Here is a 21,896-nt window from a genome sequence, read left to right as displayed (position 1 = left end):
GCATGAATCAGTATTTTATTCCTTTTTATGGGTTAATAATATTCAATTTCATGGCTATAACACATCTCGTTTATCCAACCTTCAGTGGATGGACATTTGGGCAGTTTCCACTTTCTGCCTATTACGAAAAATGCTGCTATGAACATTCACATATGCATTTTTGTGTGGACATCTGCTTTCAATTCTCTTGAAATTGGGAGTAGTCGTGCTGGGGGTGCAAGGGCTGGGGCATGCGGTCACTCTGTGTTTCACTTTTGGAGAACTGCCCCACTGCCTCCCTGTGTAGCTATACCATCTTTCTCCCACCAGCCACACGGGAAGGCTCCATTCCCTTCCCGTCTTCAACAACGCTTGTTAGCACCCATCTTTTTGACTGTAGCAACCCTAGAGGATGCGAAATCGGATCTCACTGTGCTTTGATTTGCATTTCTCTAATGACTAATGATGTCGAGCATCTCTCTATGTGCTCATTGGCCACTGGCATGTCCTCTTTTGAGGATGTGCGCATTTGAGAAATGTGTATTTCAAGTCTTTTGATATCTGATTTAAAAATCCAATTTTAATTGGGTTATTTATCTTTTTATTGTTGAACCATAAGATTTCTTTATATGTTCCCATATCAGATACGTGATTTGCACATAGTTTCTCCCATTCTCTCTGTAACTTTCTTGATGATGTCCATTGAGGCACAAAAGTTTCTAATTTTGATGAGGTCCAAATTATTTTCCTTTTGTCATTGATGTTTTTGATGCCATATCTAAGAAATCATTGCCTAATCTAAGGTCGTGAAGATTTACATTTATGTTTTCTTCGAGGATCTTTATAGTTTTAGCACATACATTCAGATCTATGATCCATTTTCAGTTAATTTTGGAATAATGTGTGAGATAGGGGGTCCAACGTCATTTTTTTTTTTTTTTTACATGTGGATGGCCAGTTGTCCCAACGCCATTTATCCAAAGACTAGTCTTGCCCCGTTTCATTGTCTCGGCACCTTTGTTGAAAAGTCAGTTGGCCGTAGATGTATGAATTTATTTCTGCACTCTCGGTTCTATGGTATTGATTTATATGTTTCTCCTTGTGCCAGGACCACACTGTCTTGATTACCGTAGCTTTGTAGAAAGTTTTGACATTGGGAAGTTGTAGTTGAAGTTGTGAGCTCTCTGACTTTATTATTCCTTTTCCAGATTGTTTTGGCTGTTCTCAGTTCCTTGCATTTCCATATGAGTTTTCGGGTTGGCTTATCAATTTTTTTTTAAAGATTTTATTTATTTCTTTGTCAGAGAGGGAGAGAGCACAGGCAGGGGGAGCAGCAAGCAGAGGGAGAAGCAGGCTCCCCTCAAGCCTGATGCGGGACTCAATCCCAGGACCCTGGGATCATGACCTGAGCTGAAGGCAGACACTTAACCATCCGAGCCACCCACGCGTCCCGGCTTATCAATTTCTGAAGAAAAGGCCATTGGGATTTTGCAGAGATTGCATTAAATATGTATCTCAGTTGATGAGTATTACCATCTTATCAGTAGTAAGTCTTCCACGAACACAGGACGTCTACATTTATTTAGGTCTTCTTTAGTTTCTTTCAAAAATGTTTTGCGGTTTTTAGTGTACAGGTCTTGTACTTCTTTTGTTAAATGTATTCCTAAGTATTTCATTCATTTTGAAGCTATTGTAAGTGAAACTGTTTCCCTGATTTTCTTTTTGGACTGTTTATTGCTAGTATACAGAAATACAGCTGATTTTTGTATATTAATTGTGTACATTAATCCTGCAACGTTGCCACTGACACTATTTTACAGCTGAGAAAACAGAAGACCAGAAGGCGTGAGTGACTGATTTAAGATTACATGGTTTTTTGTCTTTCCAATCTCTTTTTCTTTGCAAAACCCCTTTTCCTGGCTGCATGGAAATCCCGCTCAGTCTGTATATCAGGCTCATTCTAGCTCACCTGGGGATGGGCTCTGGCCATCTTTTCCATCACTCATGAAACCCTGCTGCGGAATGAAGTCACTATAGAGGAGACCACAGCTAAGAGTTGGGGAGAAAAAAGAGAGTTCTGTCATCATCATTGAGCACCTGGATCCAGCTACACCTAAAGCCAGTTCCTTTAGGTTTTTGGATACATTAGCTAATTGTTTTTTTAGCTTGAGATCATTTCAGTTGGGTTTCTCTCTCATGTTACATTCTTTTGGTGAAAAGAATCCTGACTTCTACAGCTGTTAAAGGGCAGAGTATGGGTTTGACACCAGGCCTATATGATTCCAAAGTTGTACTCACTCCACTGTCTCTGCATTGCCCCTTCCAGACACTGAAACTGGTTGGATGAATGTTTGAGTGGCTTCCAGGGAGAAGTGGAGCTTGCAGTAGATAAGGAACATGGAGACTGGAGTTCAAGATCCCTAAGACATGCAACTGTGAGGAAAGGCTCAGGAAGCCAGGCACAAGGACAGCTGGGGTCAAAGGCAGACCTCAGATCTTCCCACCTGTGGGGTCTTGGCCAGTCTCAGTCTCTCTGAGGCATAGTTGCCTGGGATCAGACACCTTTTTCTGGTTGTTTTTCAGGCCTATCTCGGGCACAAAGGCCCCCAAAGAGATCAGGACAGCCCCTGAAAAGCACCTGCCAAGAGAGGTGTTCGAGACCAGAAGGGCAGATGATCCTGGCCATTGTACAGATGGGGAAACTGAGGCTGGACAGGGTTCAGTGACTTATTTAGAGACTCTCATCTCCTGAAAGACTGAGTGGAGCCTAGGTCTTATGTCTTTGTGCCTAATATTCTCACAGTAAACCAGGGGAGGCAGTGGTGCCTCCTTGGGATTTGCCTGGGGCCTGAGATTTCCCATAATCCAATTAATAAATTGTCCAAGATGGAGGGCCAGCTCCCAATTAGTCCTCCTCCCTCCCTGGTGCCTCTCTGAGCTTTGTGGGTAGCAACTCCCTGGAAAGAGAAGAGAAGCCCCCACCCCGCAAGCTCCCTCCTTGGGAATGAGGGGTCTAGAAATTAGCTGATTCTTGATAAGCCCTAATTATAAATTAGGTCTTATTATCTGTGGCTCCTGAAACTACGCTGGATGAATTAAAACTCTAGGAAAAGGAATATTTCAATTAACCATATGAACTCAGGTAATTGCCTACCGAGGAAAAGCCCTTACAAACGAGTCCTGGAGCAGTTAGGAGGACATCAGAAGGGGAAGGCCGGAGCCAAGGCGTGCGTGGTCTGCGCGAGCCAGAAATGAGGGGCGGGCCCCTCGGAGGCAAACATTTTCTAAGGACGCATCCTGGAAATTGGTAGGACCTGCAGATGCCTCGCCGCCAGCCCCCGGGGTTTGGAATCAAAGAGGGTTGCGGTCCTTTCTCTGCCATCTATTGCTCTGAGACTCTGTGCCTCAGTTTCCTCACCTGAAAACGGGCAGGTCACAGCAAATGATGAATACAAAAGGGTTTCGGCAGCTAGAGAGTGTGTCGCGCACACCAGGCATTATGGTTTGGGTGCAGTTAGATGCCCGGCAAAGGGGAAGAGAGAACAAGGGAGAAGGGGCTGGAAGATTCTGTTTTAACTGACTTCAGGAGGCAGGAAGGGTGATTTTCTGTTGATGTTCATTCATTCATTCCCTCCTCCCACCAACGTTTCAGGGACGCCACCCACATGCCAGGCGGGCACTGAGCCGGGAAGTTCAGGGCACGGAGCGTGTTGGAGTCAAGTGTGTAGGGAGAGAGACGGGAAGGCGACCAGGCAGGGCGCTCAAGGACAGGGTCTACCGGCAGCCGCCCTCCGTGAGGATATATGGGATGAGGGACACCGAAGCCCACGATGGCCCTGGGGCCCCTTGAACAAAACAAAGGTCAGCGTGAAGTCACGGAGATTGTTCCCCAAAAGAAGCCATACTTTCCCTTCCAGTGTATACACACAGCCAGCAAGCCACCGAGAGTCCTAAACTTTCTGTGGGGAATTCCAGAAACCCTTGAAGTAGTTCCAACCCACCCCTCCCCCCCCCACGTGGGCTCGAATCTGATTCCTGAGGTCTAGAAGGAGGTGGAGATGCCGATCCTATGACAAGCTCACTCCCTGCTGCAGACACAGAGGGACTTACTCCCCCGAGTCCTTCCTAGCTCTCCTGACCACTTTCTTTAAGAAGGCACATCAGCGAAGTGACAAGTCTGAAGTTGAGAATTACGTTCAGGAAGATTCAGCGTGAAGCGTATGCAATGACTCCGAAGAGCCTACAGGAATGAGTGACCAGAAATGAGCAGAACGGATGAGTCGTCGCAGAGGAGTGCATTTTCTGCTAGCAGGAAGGTGCCACTAAAATCCTGTAAATTGGTGATAAATTCCCCTTATAACCTTCCTTGTCACTCTTGCTAAAAGATGTTCCAGTGCAGGTCGCCTACACAAATCTCTGTACCTCAAAAATACTAATCCCTTCTCTAATGTTGGAATCCCCTTTATAGCTCAGGAGTTTACAAGCAAGGCTTGAATACCACCAGCAACGGGGGACTCACTACCTCAAAAAGTAGTTCAGTCCGTTACCAGATGGTTGTCGTCATCATAAAGTTCCTATTTATAGTGGACTGAAACCTCACTCTTGCTACATCGGTGGGGAAGGCGATAGGGCCAGGATTGTTGCTGGATGAAGGTAGGAAAGTCCTTCCTATCCAGTGAAGGAAACCTGACCTTCCTCTTATTTGCTGGTGCAACCAAACATTTAATTATAAAAGCTTCTCCAAGGCAATAGATGTTAAAAATTAAGATGAATACACTCATTTTGGCCAATAGCACAAACTGCTATTACTCTGAAAGTCCCAATTCATTACTGTATATTGTAACGGAACATTAACACTCGCATAACGACCTCAGGACCTGTCTCGCATGCACAATCAGTACGCCCTGCCCAGTCTCCCTTATACCCAGGAAAGAAAGGAAAAAAACCCAGATGCCCACAGAAAATTGCCTTTCCAGCGGAAACATTAACAGACCTTTAATTACAGGAGCTCACCATGCGCGGGCTGATGCCACAGCTCGATTCCTGGGCCCAGCCCAGTGATGGAGGGGCAGGGGAGGGAGGCAGGGGAGAAGCTGGGGGCCCCGGGTTCTCCAGATCTCCTGACCCACCTGAATGCCTTTCTGCTGCTGTGTTTCCTGCACCCGCTAGGGACTGCCTCAGTCTCCCCGCCCAGAGTGCCTGGGAGAGCTGACTAAAAGTCAGGCAGGCATCCAGGGACCGGTCTCCATGGAGCCACCCTCCACGCCAGGAACATCCAGGTACCTTGGAGACAAAGAGCAGCTCTCAAGTGGACCCTGTCATCCTCTACTTGAAAACCTTTAATGGTTCCCATCGCCCTTGGGATAAAATCCCAAATCCTGACAGAGGCCCACAGGCGGTGTGGTTCAGTCCCAGACTAGCTCTCTGGGCTCTTCCTCTTCCCTTCCTACCACTCTGGACTATCTTCTCTGTCTCTCTAAACTCTTCCCTGACACAGGGCTCTCGCACATGCTGTTCCCCCCATGCCGTTCCTCTCATTTCTGGGCTGGCTAATTCCCCCTCCCTTGTCAGATCTCAGCTCGGAGGTTCCCGTCAATGGGGGAGCTGGAGTGATGGGGACGCAGGAATGGCCATGTTTCTCTCCAACCCGCTCTAAATCAAGGCCTGTTCATCTCATCAAGTCAGCTGGGTGGCCAGAGAGCCCAGTCCTCTCAAACAGGAATTTTCTTAAAAGCACAGAAACATAACCTCATGCCCATCCTAATTTGTTAATGCAATGAACTTGTAAACAGCCATGAGAGGAGGTCCTCCTCCATCCCTGCTCCACCGCGCTGTGGCCAGGACATGGGCCTGTGGTCTCAGCTTATTTATTTTTTTAAGATCTTATTTATTCATTATTCATTTGAGAGAAGGAGAGAGAGAGAGACATGGAGCACATGCAGGGGGAGCGGCAGAGGCAGAGGGAAAGCAGGCTCCCCACTGAGCAAGGAGCCCAATGCGGGGCTCGATCCCAGGACCCAGGGATCATGACCCAAGCCGAAGGCAGATGCTTAACCCACCGAACCACCCAGCCGCCCCCAAGAGCTTATTTTGTTTTAGGTGGGACAATATCCTGAAACAGAAATGAGTATTTTAGAATAGAATTTCCATTTACCACTTGACCTTTCCCTCATTTCAGTCACCGAGGCTCGGATTCTGCAGAGTATGACCCCCCAGCAGGTAATGAAGCCAACATCGTAGGTGGCAGTTCTAATGGAAAGATCAGGAGTGGTGGCTGGAAAACCCCCAAAATGGGTGGGACACAAACCAATGGGTCCTGGGCTTCACATCCCAGGGGAAGCCTTAGAGCACTGCTGGATCCCCAGAGAGCAAGCGGGACCTCAACTTTCTCCCGGAGGCCCCTGCACCCAGCCAGGTGTGCCAAAGGGGGCACAAAAGACAGCACCTTAAGGGTCCCTATAGAGGGGACATGGAGGTAACTCGGTGGCCCCTGGTATGGGGCCACGGCTAAGGATGGGGTGAACTGGTGGCTGTCCCTTAACACTACATAAGGCCTTGGAACTTACAAACAGCCTCAGAAAAAGAGGGTGTAGGGAACTGACAGGGGCTCAAAGGAGGAATTAAAGTCAGTGATAAAAAATATTAACATATATATTTTTGCTACCACATCCATTATGATATTATGATATCGATTTTAAATCAGGGGAAATAGGGGCACCTGGGTGGCTCAGTCGTTTAAGCATCTGCCTTGGCCCACTCGTGATCCCAGCGTCCCAGCTGGAATCACTCCACGCTGCAGTGGTAAACTGGGGCACGGAGAAGAGGTGACTTGTCCAGGGCATATGGCTACAAAATGGCAGAGATGAGACCCCGTGCTATTCCCTGGGCCTCCCCTGATGGCCTCCCTTGGTAGGACGGTGAACGGAGAGTGGTGGTTCCCAGTCCACATGCTGGAGCCAGAGTCCCCAGGTTCAAGTCTCAGCACTGGTGTTTGCTGGTGGTATGACCTTGGGCAAGTCGCTTAACCTCCCCAGGCCTCCATTTCCCCTGATTTATTTATTTTTTTTAAGATTTTACTATTTATTTATTTATTTGAGAGAGAGCACAATCAGGGGGAGCAGCAGAGGGAGAGGGAGAAGTAGGCTCTCTCGCTGAGCAGGGAGCCCAATGCAGGACTCGATCCCAGGACTCTGGGATCATGACCTGAGCCGAAGGCAGACACTTAACTGACTGAGCCACCCAGGCATCCCTAGAATTAGTTTTTGATAAATAGTGGTTATTAATACTTACAGTGATAGTGTTTCTGGGTGTAAAGGCCCCCTGTAAACTGCACAGAGCTCCTAGGGCACGACCATGGAATCTTAGGTCTGGGTTGCAATCGGAGTGACCAGCTCCCCGGTTTGCCAGGGACTGTCCTGGTTTGGCACTGAAAATCTCATGTCCCTGAACACCCCTCACTCCCAAGCACATCAGGCCAGCCCAGCCCGCTGTGAGCCCTGCTCCTTTCTCACTGTGTGACTGGGCCGGTCACTTTACCTCTCAGAGCCCATTTCAGCAGCATTAGTCTTGACTGGGAACTTGCTAGTAATGCAGATATCCTACCCCAGTGTCCTACCCCAGACCAACGGAATCAGAAACTCTGGGGCTGTTTTACAGGGTTTTCCAAACCCCTCTGGTGAGCGTGATGTCTGCTAAATCCGTGAGTCACTGTAACAAAGCCCCCCACAGAGGGTAGGAGGTCCCATCAGACCACAAGCACCTGGCATGCCGTGAGTACTCGGTGGCCAGTGGCCGTCACCACTGTCATTACAAGGAAGGTGGTGAAACCACTGATGTGGGGGAGGAATGTGAACAGTCGGGTCCTCAGGCCCCCAAACTGCTTTCCAACCACGAGCCTGATAGATAGTTGCGTTTTGCCATCTGAATACTGGGTGAACTTCCTGCCTTCAGAAAGCTCACTTCTCTCATTGCCATTTAGACATGAAGGGGTTACAGCTCTGATTCAGTGCCTCCTAGCTGAGGGCTAAGGGCGTTTGTGGACCTGGCCCTCTTTCACCTCCATGGGTCACGGTGGGTACAGTGATACTGATGCCAGCCACCGTGCGATGGATGGGTACCATGGATGAGGGACTGTGTAATCATCGGGGGCTGGGGTCTGCCTCTGCCCGCCATGGAATTCCCCAGACCAGCACAATGCCCAGCATCAGATCAGTGTTTGATATGTAACAGTTAAATACATGACTGAATTTCCTGTGCACATAATACCTGCCATCTTACTTAATTCTCATGGTACCTCCATGAATTACATATAATCCTCACTCCCCATTTTGTAGACGAGGAGACAGCACAGAAAGCTGGTACAACTTGCCCAAAGCCTCCCAGCTGTGAGAAGCAGGCCTCGGAGTCAGAGCCTAATTTTCCTCTGTGCGACGCCTGCTTTCGAGAAGGTACTATGGATGTGTTGGGCTCGGCACAAAGTCCACGTCCTGAGATGCCTTCTTTGATTCCTTGACTCTTGCCCTGATCACACATGTCATAGCCCCTTCTTTAGTCCTCCCAAGGCTGGCACCGCCTTGCCTTTGTTTATGCCTCTGTCCAGTTTAGTTTCTGTAAGGCCGATCTGTTTATCTCTGCCACTGAATCCTTGGTGAAAGTTTGCTGGATGACGGATGAACCTGGAGGTTCCAGGAATGGGCTGGAGCTCTGGTCGGGGGGCAGGAAGTGAGCACTCACTGCCTAGCTTCACTAAAGCAAAAGTGAATTGAAATCTGGCAAACAAGGGAAAGGTCATGGGGCACTGAGCTCCCAAGCTCACCTTAAGATGTTCTCAAAAATCACACCGTGGTACCTGGTCCTACCTTTTGGGCTTGGCTCTTCCGGAAGACATCAAAGCTGAGGCCAAAACTGGCTCCCTTGCCTAACACTACATTTGCTTGCTGTGCTCCCAATAATATATTGCTTCACCCAGGACTTTTTAAAACAATGAAAATGTAAAATTAAAGGACCCAGCTACAAGGAAAAAGACGAATGATCAGGACTGATAAATTTGATTTAGTATCCATTTCTAAGTAAATGGGGGAGTGTCGACATTACCCAGAGCACCCTGAATACAGATTCTTCTCTCCCAGGATTTCAAGGAACAGAAGTTGAACAGCCCCCACCAACCGTTGGTTGATTTAAAGGTTTCCCAATTTGTAAACAAATATATTTAGAAAAAGACCCCCAGTGGGAGAACTAAGTCAAATTCCTTTTGTCAAGGAAACTGTTGTCAGACATATTTTTCCTTGAATTTCCAAAGCCAGACTCTGAACCTTGGCTATCAAGATAGAGTAGCTATAAAAAAACATGAATGTTAATTTTGAAAAATCCCAACCTCGCCATCCTTGGGGAAGTTGGATTTGCCAGAACCACTTTTTCCCTTGTGTCACGGTTGTTACTACACATGTGTTCTTTATCCTTCTCTCTAGATTGTCAGCCCCTCGAGGGAAGAGTCCATTAAGCATCTTCATCCTTCATCTTTCATCCTCCACATTCCCTAGTGCTCCCTGAGTTCCACGTGCAGCAGCAGGGGCGAGCTGGTGGCCCCTGCCAGAGCAGAGTGGGTACCAGGGTTAAATGGGAGAGTCTACCCTCACCCCTGCCCACACACCTGGCAAAGGAAGGTTAGCTTGTGTTTGGTGATGGGGAGAGTTGGGGTGACCAGCCATCCTGGTCTGCTGGGGACTGAGAGGTTCCCAGGATGGATAGTCCTGGGTGATCCAAGTCCTAGGGATGGCGATGATTCCTGAGTACGGATGACTTGTCAGGAATGGCGCTGGGTAATTTATGTGGATTATTTTACTTAAATGCCACAACAACACTGTGGGGTGGCCGTGATGCTCTCATTTTACAGGGGCAGAAATGAGAGCTTTGTCACATCCCTTCAGCCGCTAGCTCCTTACCCCTTAGAATACTGATCTTTAAACAAAGAAACAACTTATTTATTGTTTCACTGCACTGTGCTAAGTTGAATGCCTCTCCTCCTGTGGATTCTTCACTCCTCTCTGCAGCCACACTCTTACCATGTGACTTGGGCTTGGCCATGTGACTTGCTTTGACCAATAGCATGTGGACAGAAGTATCCTACCAGAGCCAATCCCAGGTGTTCCTTGCATGTTTCTGCTCATCCTCCTGAGCCTCTCCCAACCCCATGAGAAGCGCCTACCCTGGCCCATCTGCTGGTCTGAGAAGCTGGGAGATACACGGAGCAGACCTGCCTAGCCGAGTCCCATGCTTGCCGTGAGAAGAGATGCCCAGACAAGCCCAACCTAGATCAGCCAAACCCCCGCTGACCAGCAGATGGGTAAGTGTTAAAGAATAATTCTTCCAAAGCACCTGAGTCTTGAGGTTACACAGCTCTAGCTAACGGATGTATCCACCCACCTTCCATAATGGTGGGGGGGATGAGCAGATTTTATTGCTGAAGGTGTCTGATGAGCTAAGCTTATGCCTTAAGTCTGGCTAAGGATTCCAAGTTGCTCGGGTTTTAATTTAGGGGACTGTTGCTAATCCTTTCAGGGATATTTCTAAAGGGTTAGAAGGGAAGCGGAAGCAGGATGCTTACTGTGGGCCCGGGGCGGTGCGCAGTGCCTTCAGTTGTTTCTTGCTTCCGACAACTGACGTGAGCTTGCTGCTAGCCCTGAGCTAGCCCGTCCCTCTCTGGTCTCTGTGTCCCCTTGGCTAGCTAGTTTTGGCACTGACTGTGAACTTTGCCAGGCAGCACAGAGCGGTTGTATGTGAGGTGGTTTTGCACAACGGTTTTGGAGCCAGCCTGGGTTTCTACTCTCCTGCCTGCTCTGTGAGCTGTGTGAGCTTGAGCAAGCTGCTTCACCTCTCTGATCTCAGTTCTCCTCTCTGCAAGAGTCACTGTGAACCCCTGAATGCAGTAACACAGTGATGGGCCTGGCACGGGGAGGCCCTCGATCCGTGGTGTTTGTTATTACTAACGCAGTACAACTGGTTAGTCTCCTGAAATCAGTCATCTCGAAATAGCAATCAGTTACTTTGAACAGAGTAAATATTTTTCTTCTTCTGCATCATTTCAAGCATTCCCTCCTTAATTTTACAGTTGCACTTACAAAAGAGTTATTTACAGAGCAGAGGGACAGGATGGGCTGCCTCGTCGAAACGGCTTCACAAATTCCCTCTGCTTCCTGTTAAGATATTAGCGCCCAGTAATTGTCGCTCTATATAAATGTGGAGCCTCGGCGGCAAACGCGCACCCTGTAGTAATTGTGAGTTGTCTTGACGCTAATTACATAGGGGAGCCTGTTTAATTGCCAGTTAAATTGACTGTGTGTGTTTTCTCTAATCTGTGTTTCCGGGCAAGCTGGATGACATCAGCTCCTTGTTGGACTAAGCCTGAATCTGGAAGACCCGAAGAGGCCGCTGCAGGGGGGAAAAGTAAGGCCAGTGGAGGGCCGGTGGGGAATGGCAGCCAACGACAATGGGACTGTGTATGGTTCATGGGAGCCAGCCTGGGTCTCCTGGGATTGAGGAAAGGAAGCCGATCTGGAGGAAAATCGAGGTTGGGCCGCACAGGGCAGGCCGCTCATCAGCTAAGTCCCACCTGATGGCATCCAGATCAGCCACAGCGTTGCTGTGCAGGCTGCACCTGCTTGCTCCCCTCCAGGCCTCGGCTGATGCTGGTCCTTCTACCTGGAGTAAGGGTCTCAGACCTTGGTCCCCCACCCTTCTATTCTAACTCCACATCTGTAGTGACATTTAATACCACCTTTTCCATGAAGCCTTTCTTGATTTCCCAGTTGGGAGAAAGGATCCTTCCTTTCTGGTCCAAATGTCCAGAACTTCTCTGTATCCTCCTGAGTCCATGCCCACTTTCCTCCTTGTATTTGAACTAGTGGAGAACCAAAATTTGAGCTCCCTGAAGACAGGTCATGCCTCCTACAGAGTAAGTGCTAAGCAACCTGAGGCAGGAATCCGGAGAGAGGAGGGAGACTGGAAGAGGTAGAGGAGGAGGTGGAAGGGGAGGGGGAGAAGGAGGAGAGGTGGCAAAGGAAGAAAGAAAAATTGGGGAGTAAGAATAGCAACTCATACTTCTTTGTGGTGTGTGTGTGTGTGTGTGTGTGTGTGTGTTCATGCACTGAGCACTGTCCTAAGTACTCCATCTGTGTTAATTCATTTAATCTGCTCCACAATCCTGAAGTAGGTTCCATTATCATCCCCATTTCACAGACTGAGAGAACTGAGGACTTTGAGAAGCTAGACAACTTGTTAACAGAGCTTAAGTGGTAGATCCAGGACTACCTGGGAGCTTTCAACTCCAGGGCTGAGCTATCTTGAAAGAAGGAAGGGAGGGCGGGAAGAGAGAGGCTGGGAGGGAGGGAGGAAGGGAGAGGAGGAGAGCTGAATTCCATAGCATGAGTTCTCCTGATGTTTAAAAACCTCTCCAGCCTTCCACACACGCTTTCTCCTTAGCTCAAAAGCTAAATTAGAGTGGATTGCACTCTCCTCACTTTAGTAATTTAGATAAAAGTAAAATTTTGTCTGAGAGCAGAAGCAATTATAGCGCGGGTTTTGTGATTAACTTGATTAACACTGTTTCACTCTAAAAATGATCCCCCCTCCCTTTGCTGGTGTACTGTAATCAGAGCCCCGTCTTTCAACTGCGCTACAGCTGCTCTCTCTCCCCCCACTCCCCAAAAAGGATTTTGACATAAATACTTATTAGGGAGAACTCTAGGCTCTGGCTGGAACAGTTGAGCAGGGAGGAGGAAAACGTCTCTCCCCCCATTAGCATCTGTAGCCAGTTAAAAGGCTGTCGCCCGCTACCCCTGGTTACTGACAAAGATCCCAATTATGCGGCAATGAAATATACATACGTGATACAGGAGGGCTTATACATTTTTAATTTTTTTTCAAAGAGAAAACGTTCAGAGCAAACTCTAATTAGAGATTTCGGTTCTTTAAGAGGAAAATGATATGTGGTTTCAAGAAAGATTATTTGGGGTTATCGGTGGGCAATTGTGAATCCTTCCAATCCCAGGGCTCTGCTCCTGAGCAAGGGACTGGAGCCAACTGGGCGACTGGGCGGTTGGGTGGTTATGGAAATGCTGAGGTCTTTGAGATTTGAATCCCAGGTGGGTCTGGGGTTTGGGCGCCTACTCCCCTGGGACACTCCTCTGGGATCCTGGCTCTCACACTCCTCTCTGTTCCCCTGGTTCTGAGCCCAGCTTCCTAGCAGCCCTGCCCAGATCTTCCTGATCGGTAGGGTAGCAGGTGCTACTTCCAAATCCCCCCTTTCAGCCAGGTGATCCCCAGAATCCTCTCGTTTAACCAAACCTACCAGCCTAGAGGTAGGATTTGCAATTACCTTCATGGTGGCAGATAAAGAAATGAGCTCCAAGAGCTCAGGTCACTTGGCCAAGGCCACACAGTGCTCAGTGGTGGAGCTGGATTTGAACCCCTGCACTCGGACTCCAGAGCCTCAGCTTACACTCCTGGCTGTGCAGACATATGGAGAATCAGAGTGTTAAGGCTCAGAGGGACCGTGGAGAGGATGGGCCACCCCACTCAGCAGAAGAGGAAACTGAGGGCCCAGAAGGGGAAGGGACTTGTGTAGGGCCACAGAGCCTCCAGTCTGAGGTAGGCTGGGCAGCCTGGCTCCCCAGGCCCTCTACTCACTTCTGGGGTCAGACCAGCTCTGTCCAGCATTCCTCTGTACTGACCTGTATGAAATGAATTTTGTCCCCCCCCCCCCCGTCCCAAGTTCATATGTTGAAGTCCTAACCCCCAATAGGACTGTATTTGGAGATAAGGTCTTTAAGGAGGTGATTAAGTTAAATGAGGTCATGAGGGTGGGGCCCTACTCCAATAGGACCAGTGTCCCTATAAGAAGAGGAAGGGACTTGAAAAGTGTGCACATATAGAGAAAAGGCCATGTGAGGACAGAGCGAGAAGGTGGCCACCTTGCAAGCCAGAAACCAACACTGCTGACACCTGGATCTTGGACTTCTGGCCTCCAGAGATGCAAGGAAGGGAGTTTCCGTTGCAGCCCCCACTCCCCCGCCATCTGTGGCATTCTGTACGGCAGCCCGGGATGACTCAGACAGTGGCTAAGACTCGCCAGCTTTAGTGTCTGTGCTTGGCCTGGGTCAGAGCAAACAGAGGAGGGGACTCCTTTTCCTGGAACTCACAGGCTTTTCCTAGAGATGTGTTTGCCACGGCTGGCTTCTGGACCATCTCTAAAATCTTTTCAGACCCTCTGACACCACAGTGTGCACAGAAGTCCCAAACGTCCCAACTCCCCCCGTCCGTGTCTCTGCTTATCTAGAGCTTCTCATTGAGATCGAGTTTCTGCACGTTTCATGTCATTGATGGGCTCAGATTTTTCAGTCTATCTTGCTCTCCCATGGACCCTCCGTGCAGGCAATCACATCTGGAAACGTAGAGCCTTCTCTCTGTCTTCTCACCCCATGCACCGTGGCGGGTTCTCCCGGGGAAGGCAAAGCAGAAGTGACGTTAGGACGTATCACTGAGAGGAGCTCTGGGGCTACACTGGATTCAGATCCCAGCTCAGCCCCCTTGTCAGTTTGGTGGTCGCCAGCAGGTTCACCTACCTCTCTGGGCCTCAGTTTCCCCATCTGAAACGTGAGGATGGCAATAACTGTACAGACCTAATAGGACTGGAGTTAAGTCAGGTTATTCGTTGAAGGCACACAGACCAGAGCACGGAGTCAGCTCTCCACAGTAGCGTGGTTATCCTCACTCCATGCGTGCCCAGCCTGAGTCGTATGAATTGGACTTTCTGCAGGGTACAGCTGGTCACGTACCTGCAGTTTCATGTATTCCAACCTAATATCTATCGAGCACTCCATAGACATTAGATGCTGTACTTGACAGACGCCACCTGGGTAAGCACACGCGGATAGGGACGCCCAGAGAGGGCCAGGCTGCAGCTGGCAGAGAGCAGAGCAGGGATTCAAACCCAGGCCTCCTGGTTCTCAGGCTCCTGGACACACAGACATCCCCCACAGCCCGAGCCACGTCTCTGAGCCCCACGGCCAGCTCTTCTCTCCTGCGCCTCCCTCGTCCTGCCCAGATGGAGGCAGCCCGCCAGGCTGCGGGTTGAGAGACAGGGCTGGCAGAATTCATCCTCTTCCTCTCTGTCCCACCGTCCCAGAGGGGCCCACAGGGGTCCATCTCTGCCACCAGGGCCCTCCGGCCTCATCGGCCCCCTCCCATCCAGCCCTCAGCTGGCCTCCTGATTTCCCATCCTGTGCCACCAGCCTCCTTCCTGCCTTTCCTGGGGCGGGCTCGGGCCTGGCACCACTCCAGAACGGCTTAATCAGAATAAATCCTGAGAAAGCACATGTATTATTTATTCCAGCAAAGGTTAAATAATTTGATGAATTTCTCAGGACGCTGCCGGAATGCTGATGGCCTCTTGGAAAAAAAACAAAAAACAAAAAACCCACACACATACAAACACAAACAACAACAAAAAACCCAACACATTTCTCTCCACACACACACATATGCACGCAGCAGCTACTGTCACTTGCCCCATGTCACTTGCCCCATGTTGGCTCATGCAGGAGACAGGGTGGGCAGCCCTCAGTGCCACAAGCGCAGGGGCCCCCGGAGAGGACATAGATTTTCCTTCTCGCTGACTGGTGATGACAGCTCCGCCCCCCGGCCCCTCTGGCATGATGCATTCTCTGGAGCTGACTATGCCTTTGATTCTGCAAATGGCCAAGGAAAGCCTATTGATTTACTGGCCCAGATGACGGCCTTGGCTGAAACGTATTTGTTTACGGAGCTCCTGGTACTCGAGGCTCTGGAATGTTGAGATCAAGCAAGGGACTTTCAGGGACACAGGAGAGCATGGGGAGAAGCTCCTACCTGGGGACTGCGGGTGACCGGGCCCATCTTGCCCAAGGCCTCCACGGCAGGTTGGCTCACCTAAGCTGAGTGGGGAGGCCAGACACAGAGGCAAGCTGGAGCAGGTAGCGGGTATCCCCTGTTCTCATTCTCCTCCTCCCCTCCTCCTCCCCCTAATCCTCCACCTGGCTCCCAGGGTGGCTGGCATCCACCTACCACTTACATGTGCCAAGCGTGGGGCTGAGTGTTTTATGAACATCATGTCCTGAAATCCTCCCAACAGCCCGGGTGAGCTGGGCACTTGCATTTAAATCTCCATTTAAGAGATAAATAGTCCCTGAGAGGTTCAGTGAGTTGCCAAAGGGCAGGGAACCATCAGGGAGAGCCAGGCTTCTCGCTGCCTCTCTGGGCACCAGGCCTGCACTCTCCGCAGGGGGAAGGAATGAGGGTTCTGGAGGCAGGGGACCGAGGGGGAGAGCCTGTTCTTACACGGGCACCCTGTGCCTGTAAAATGAAGATGCTCCTCGGCCCTGCCACCCGGGGTTGGGGCGAGGACGGCGTGGGTCCATGTCATGAATGGTGCTCCCTTGACCGGCCCTGCTTTCGCTGCCCTGCTCAAACTAGCGACCACACCCCGCAAACTCCACACATCGTCTTCGTCACATGGATTCATCCAGTCCTTAATTCCCAAACCCATCTTACAGACCAGGAAAGAGAAGAGCTAGAGAGGTCTGGTGGAGGTTCGCCAGTTTCAAAGCACCCGCAGGGAGTCAGCAGAAGTGGGGCGGAGGGTGTGCGGTCCTTGGGCTGCATAGACCTCGACAGGAGTCGTGGCTCCGGCCAATTTGTGGCAGAAGCAGGGGGCCTGAAGTTCTAGCTCTCTGACCTTTCATTTCTCTTCAGGGAAAAAATGGGGACAATACAACTTTTTTTTTTCTTTTTAAGATTTATTTTATTTATTTGACAGAGAGAGACAGCCAGCGAGAGAGGGAACACAAGCAGGGAGAGTGGGAGAGGAAGAAGCAGGCTCCCAGCAGAAGAGCCTGACGTGGGGCTCGATCCCAGAACTCCGGGATCACGCCCTGAGCCGAAGGCAGACGCTTAACGACTGAGCCACCCAGGCGCCCCGACAATACAATCTTTGTCACAGAGTTGTTTCTTCTGTGGACCCGGCACTGGGCTAAACACTGCACAGGCGTTTCAGACTTGACCTTGTCACATGTGGATGTCCCGCCATGCCTAGGGTGTGGTACTCAGCAGGTGGCCGCCACTACCCTCCTGCTGCACCGTCCTCCTGGCCCGCCCAAGTCTGCCACCCTAAAAGACAGCTCTCTACCTCTGCCTCCTTGCTTCTTTGGGCCCTGCCTCCTGTTTAACCTCCTTACTCCTCCCCACCATTGCCCTCCCCAACACCCACCAAAATAAACTTTGCTCTCATTTCCTACCCCAGCATTGCCCTTTAACTTTTCTTCTGCTTGTCCGGCCCTCTGGACCTGCCGGTGGAGACTGCTCTTTGGTCTGGAGCCTACTGTCCTCAGAGACGCTGCCTTCTGTCCCACTTTGTTTAGTGCTCTGTTCCTTGGTGGAGGACGGATGTGTCTTCCTTCGGTTTGCCTGGGTGGGGCAGGGGTTGGGGGTGGAGGTCAATGGACACTCTGAACCCACTGAGCTTCTGAGGATAGAGTGTAGAGGCTTCAGAAGCCTCCCCCAGACTGAGTGCTCCTCCAAGGCAGGCATGGGGCTCACTTCTCTGTTTCTGACAGCTCTTCAGGGACCCAGTACACAGTAGGTGTCCAGAAAATGTTTGCCAAGCCCCAAGCTAAGCCTGGACCCAGGGTCCCCAGCATGGTTCCCACAGCTCTTAATCTTTCCAAACAACATCCTGCCCTGAGCACAGGGGATGTGATTTATAGAATTAGAAGCCGACATTGGAGTCATTTCAGAATGTGGTTGTTCAGTGTATTCGTGTTAGTCACAAATACTTCTGAGAGCCGCCTCGTAGGGCGGAACTGAATGTTAATCCACTGGTCATGCGGTCACAGCTTCAGCTCACTGAGAAGCATCCAGATTATTTGATGCCTGCAGAGGCTTCTTCTCCATGATCTCAGTCATTCATGAAAGGTGAGAAGAAATGATGGAAAAGCTACCAAGATGGATATGGAACTGTTACCAGAACAGTGTTGATCTATGGGCATTGCTTCTAACTCTGGGTGAATAACATGTATACCCAGCTTTCCACCCATCCATCCATCCATCCACCCACCCATCCATTCACTCATCAATCCATCTATCCGTCCATCCACCCATCCACCCATTTATCCATCTAACCATCTATCCAGCCATCCAGCCACCGACAAGATGAATGATGGATCAACCACAGTCCCTCCTTGCCACAATGCATTGACCTTAATGCTTCGAAAGGATTATAAGTCCTTTGTGTTAGGCTGGGCTTCCATAACAAAATTCCACAGATTCATTGGCTTAAACAACAGATCAACTTTCTCATGGTTCTGGGGGCTGGAAGTGTGAGATCAGGGTTCCAGCATGGTTGAGTTCTGTCTTCTCTTCCTGGCTTGTGGGCGGCCACCTTCTTTGTGGGCTCACATGGCCTTTCCTTGGTGCGTGTGCACGAAGAGACAGATCTCTTTCCCTTCCTCTTCTTATAAGGCCATCATCCCATCAGGTTAGGACCTCACCCTTATGGCCTCATCTAACCTTGATTGCCTCCTAAAAATCCTATCTCTGAGTTCAGTCATGTTGGGGATTAGGGCTCCAACATGAACTTGGGGGAACACAATTCAAACCATTGCAACCCTCAAGGACAGGAATATCTTATTGAGCCCTCTCCTCCCACACTCATAGACAATGAAAAAAAAAATATCTTCTAGTCTACTATTTGGCCTTGACCAACTCTAACCCAAATATAATGGGAAGTAAGAAGCACGGGCTGGAATATTTGGCATCAAGCAGGTATGGATTTCATTCCAGGCTCTGCCTCTCAGCTGCATAAGAGACAACATTTAATCTCTCAGCACCTAGTTTGTCCATCTGTAAAATGGGGCTAATTATAATACCTATTTCATAAGATGAGATCCTTTATGTCAAGTGCACAGCATAGCTTCTGGAACAGAGTAGGCATTTAACAACTGGCAAAGCTGACTATTAGGAGGGGGTCCATGTGCAAGAAAGAGCATTTTGTAAAGGTGAGAGGCAGCTGAGTATGGTGATTAAGGGAGTGAGCTCTAAAGCCAGGCTCCCGGAGTTTAAATCCTGGCTTTGCCTCTTCTTGTTGAGCGACCTATGGCCCGTGCCTCAGTTTCCTTATCTGGAAATACGGAGCCACTAACGGCAGCTTATCTCACGAGAATGGTATGACTTAATCCCTCCAAGTTCTTAAGGCAGTCAAAATTTAAAATATTGGCTATGATGATCTGAGAACCAAGGAATTGTGGCTAATCTCCAGGGGGCAACATTGCTTCCCCTCAGATGCACTTTGTTAATTTGCGATAATTTTTATTAACTTACACCGCTTGCTGGTGTGAGACATGGGGTGCTCCCTGAGCCGTGTCCCATGTATTCCCTCCCTCTGCGCCTCACCCGGACGAGCACTGCCTGGACCAGGAGTACTGGCCCCGGGGCAGACCCCTAACTGCCCCGGATCCCACTAGATCCAGTGGGCCAGGCCCCAGTGGAAAGATATGATTGGAGAGACTGCATGCTGTTCCCCCTTTTTAATTACTGCTTCCTTAATTGAGTCACAAGTGGTGTTTGTGTTGCCATCAAACCCACGAGGACCTTGTTGTTTATGTGAATGGCTCTCAGTGGAGTGACAGCTCTGAAATGTGAGATGTTCTGTTCGTACCAGTTCTAACAACGTGGCGGGTGTCGGCTACACATTTTCTTAACACAAGGCCTGGGAGCTCATAAAAGGGGCTGTTCTTCCCTTTGCAAAGAATGACATGAAACAGAACGGAACCCTAGTGTCACAGGACCCTGGAACCATGGGACACTGGAGCCATGGAACCTTAGAGTCTTTGAGCCATGGAAGGGCTCCCACCTGCTGTTCGGAGGCTCTAGAGATGGTGAGCTTTGGCTCTTCTAAGGCGGCTCCTTCCCTGCTGAGACCACAGGCTGTTGGGAAGATCTCCCTTGCTCATTAAGCGTCTTTCCGCATTTCACTGACACTAGCTGAGTCTTCTGGAATAGTCTATCTGGAGGGACAGTTGAAATGGGAGACAGTTGGAGGGGGCCAGGACACTATGAGACTCAAACTGTTAAGTCAGCAGCTGTATGTCGGACCTACTGGGGGCTGGGCTTGTGCTGGCAGCTGCAGAGAGGACCAAAGGAGGTTCCACCAGGGCTCTGTCCTTGCGAAATCCCCACGAGCTAGCAAGGGCCACACCCATGGAGCAATGGCAGTGGTACTTGAGAGAATGAAGAATGGGGTCTACACGTAACCAGGAAAGGAAGTCAGGGAAGGCTTCCTGAAGGAGGAGGGGATATAGTGTGAACTGGGCCATGAGGGATGAGCACAGTGAGGAAGGGTAGGGAACAGGAGGAGCAAAGGAAACAGGCAATGTCTCTAACCCTCAGTGGGTCACATGCAGCCACATCCCCTGCACTGTCCCCTCACACACCCCCTGAGACCCTGGCCGGCCACCAGGCCAGGAGGAGGCTGTGTCTGTGGCGCTTCCCACTTATTTATTTATTTTTTCGGTTTATGAAAAGATAATTCAGGAGACATTATTTCAATCAGACCCCTACGCAGTTTAGGAATGCTAATGCTTCCTCTATTAAAAAGGTGTGGAATAATTAGGATGCTGATGAAGACCGGGGGCGAACTCTGGAGAAATCCATTACCCAGTGCTCAAGGCTTTTCCCGTCCCCTCCATATCCCCGAGTGACAAATTAACACGAAACAGAACAACGGCTGCTAACACTTAGGGCACATTTAGCTCGGATTGGAAGCTAGGATTTTCAGAAAATGAAGATTTTCATGGCTCAACCTTGGAACAATTTGGGATCGCAGAAAGAGCCAGAAGAGAGTGTGCAGTGTCAAGACCAAAGGCCAGGGGAGGCACGCAGCCTCAAGGCCATGGGACCAGCACTGGATTTGGGAAAGAGGTCTGGGTTTTCATCCTGTAGACTTGCAGTGTGACCTTGGGGGTACCACAACCTTCTATTCGGGGACAGCGAAAGAGAGCCTCATTGGGGGGAAGAAACAGGGAAGGCTTCAAAAAACATAAAAATAATAGTAATTAACATTCACGGAACACTTCTTATGAGCCGGACATTATTCAAAGGGTTTACTTGTATTAATTCATTTAACCCTCCCTATAGTCTACTGGAGGTAGGTACTGGTATTATCCCCATTTTACAGATGAAGAAATTGAGGCACAGGGCACATAAGTGACATGGGACGTGGCAGAACAGAAATGGGAACTCAGACATAACTATGAGCAGTGTTGTAGCCAGAACTGGGAATCCCCAGCACGGGGAGTGCGGCGCAGCCCATGAAAGGCCTTCCAAATCAGGTGCTATGGGCTGAGTGAGCCCACCCCAAAGACGCTGAAGTCCTAACCCCAATACCTGTGCATGTGATTCTTTGGAAAATGGGTCTTTGAAGATGATCAGGTTAAGGTGAAGTCGCGAGGGCAGGCCCTCACTCAATATGACCGGTGCCCTTGTGAAAAGGGGAAATTTGGCCACAGAGACAGACACACACAGAGGGTGAGGTGAGACACAGGGAGAATGCTAGCATCTACCAGCTGAGGCTTGCCCGAGACTCCTGGAAGCTAGGAGAAAGGGCAGAACATGCTCCCTCCTCACCCCTGGAAGGAACCAACCTTTCTAGCTCACTTTGATCTTGGATGGACTTCCCAGGGACCCGCGCGATAGGCAGCTAGTGCAGATTTCTGAGCAAGGGAATCACATGGAATTGGCGTTTTAAAAAGATTACTCCAGTGGCATGGAGACCCAGGATCTGGAAGGGTGGAAAGGTGGGGGCATGAGAAGAGCTACCACCATCCTGTGTG

Source organism: Ursus maritimus, unplaced genomic scaffold (genome assembly GCF_017311325.1).
Source record: "Ursus maritimus isolate PB19 unplaced genomic scaffold, ASM1731132v1 scaffold_17, whole genome shotgun sequence".
Taxonomy (NCBI): domain Eukaryota; kingdom Metazoa; phylum Chordata; class Mammalia; order Carnivora; family Ursidae; genus Ursus; species Ursus maritimus.
Note: the sequence above shows the minus strand (reverse complement) of the source record.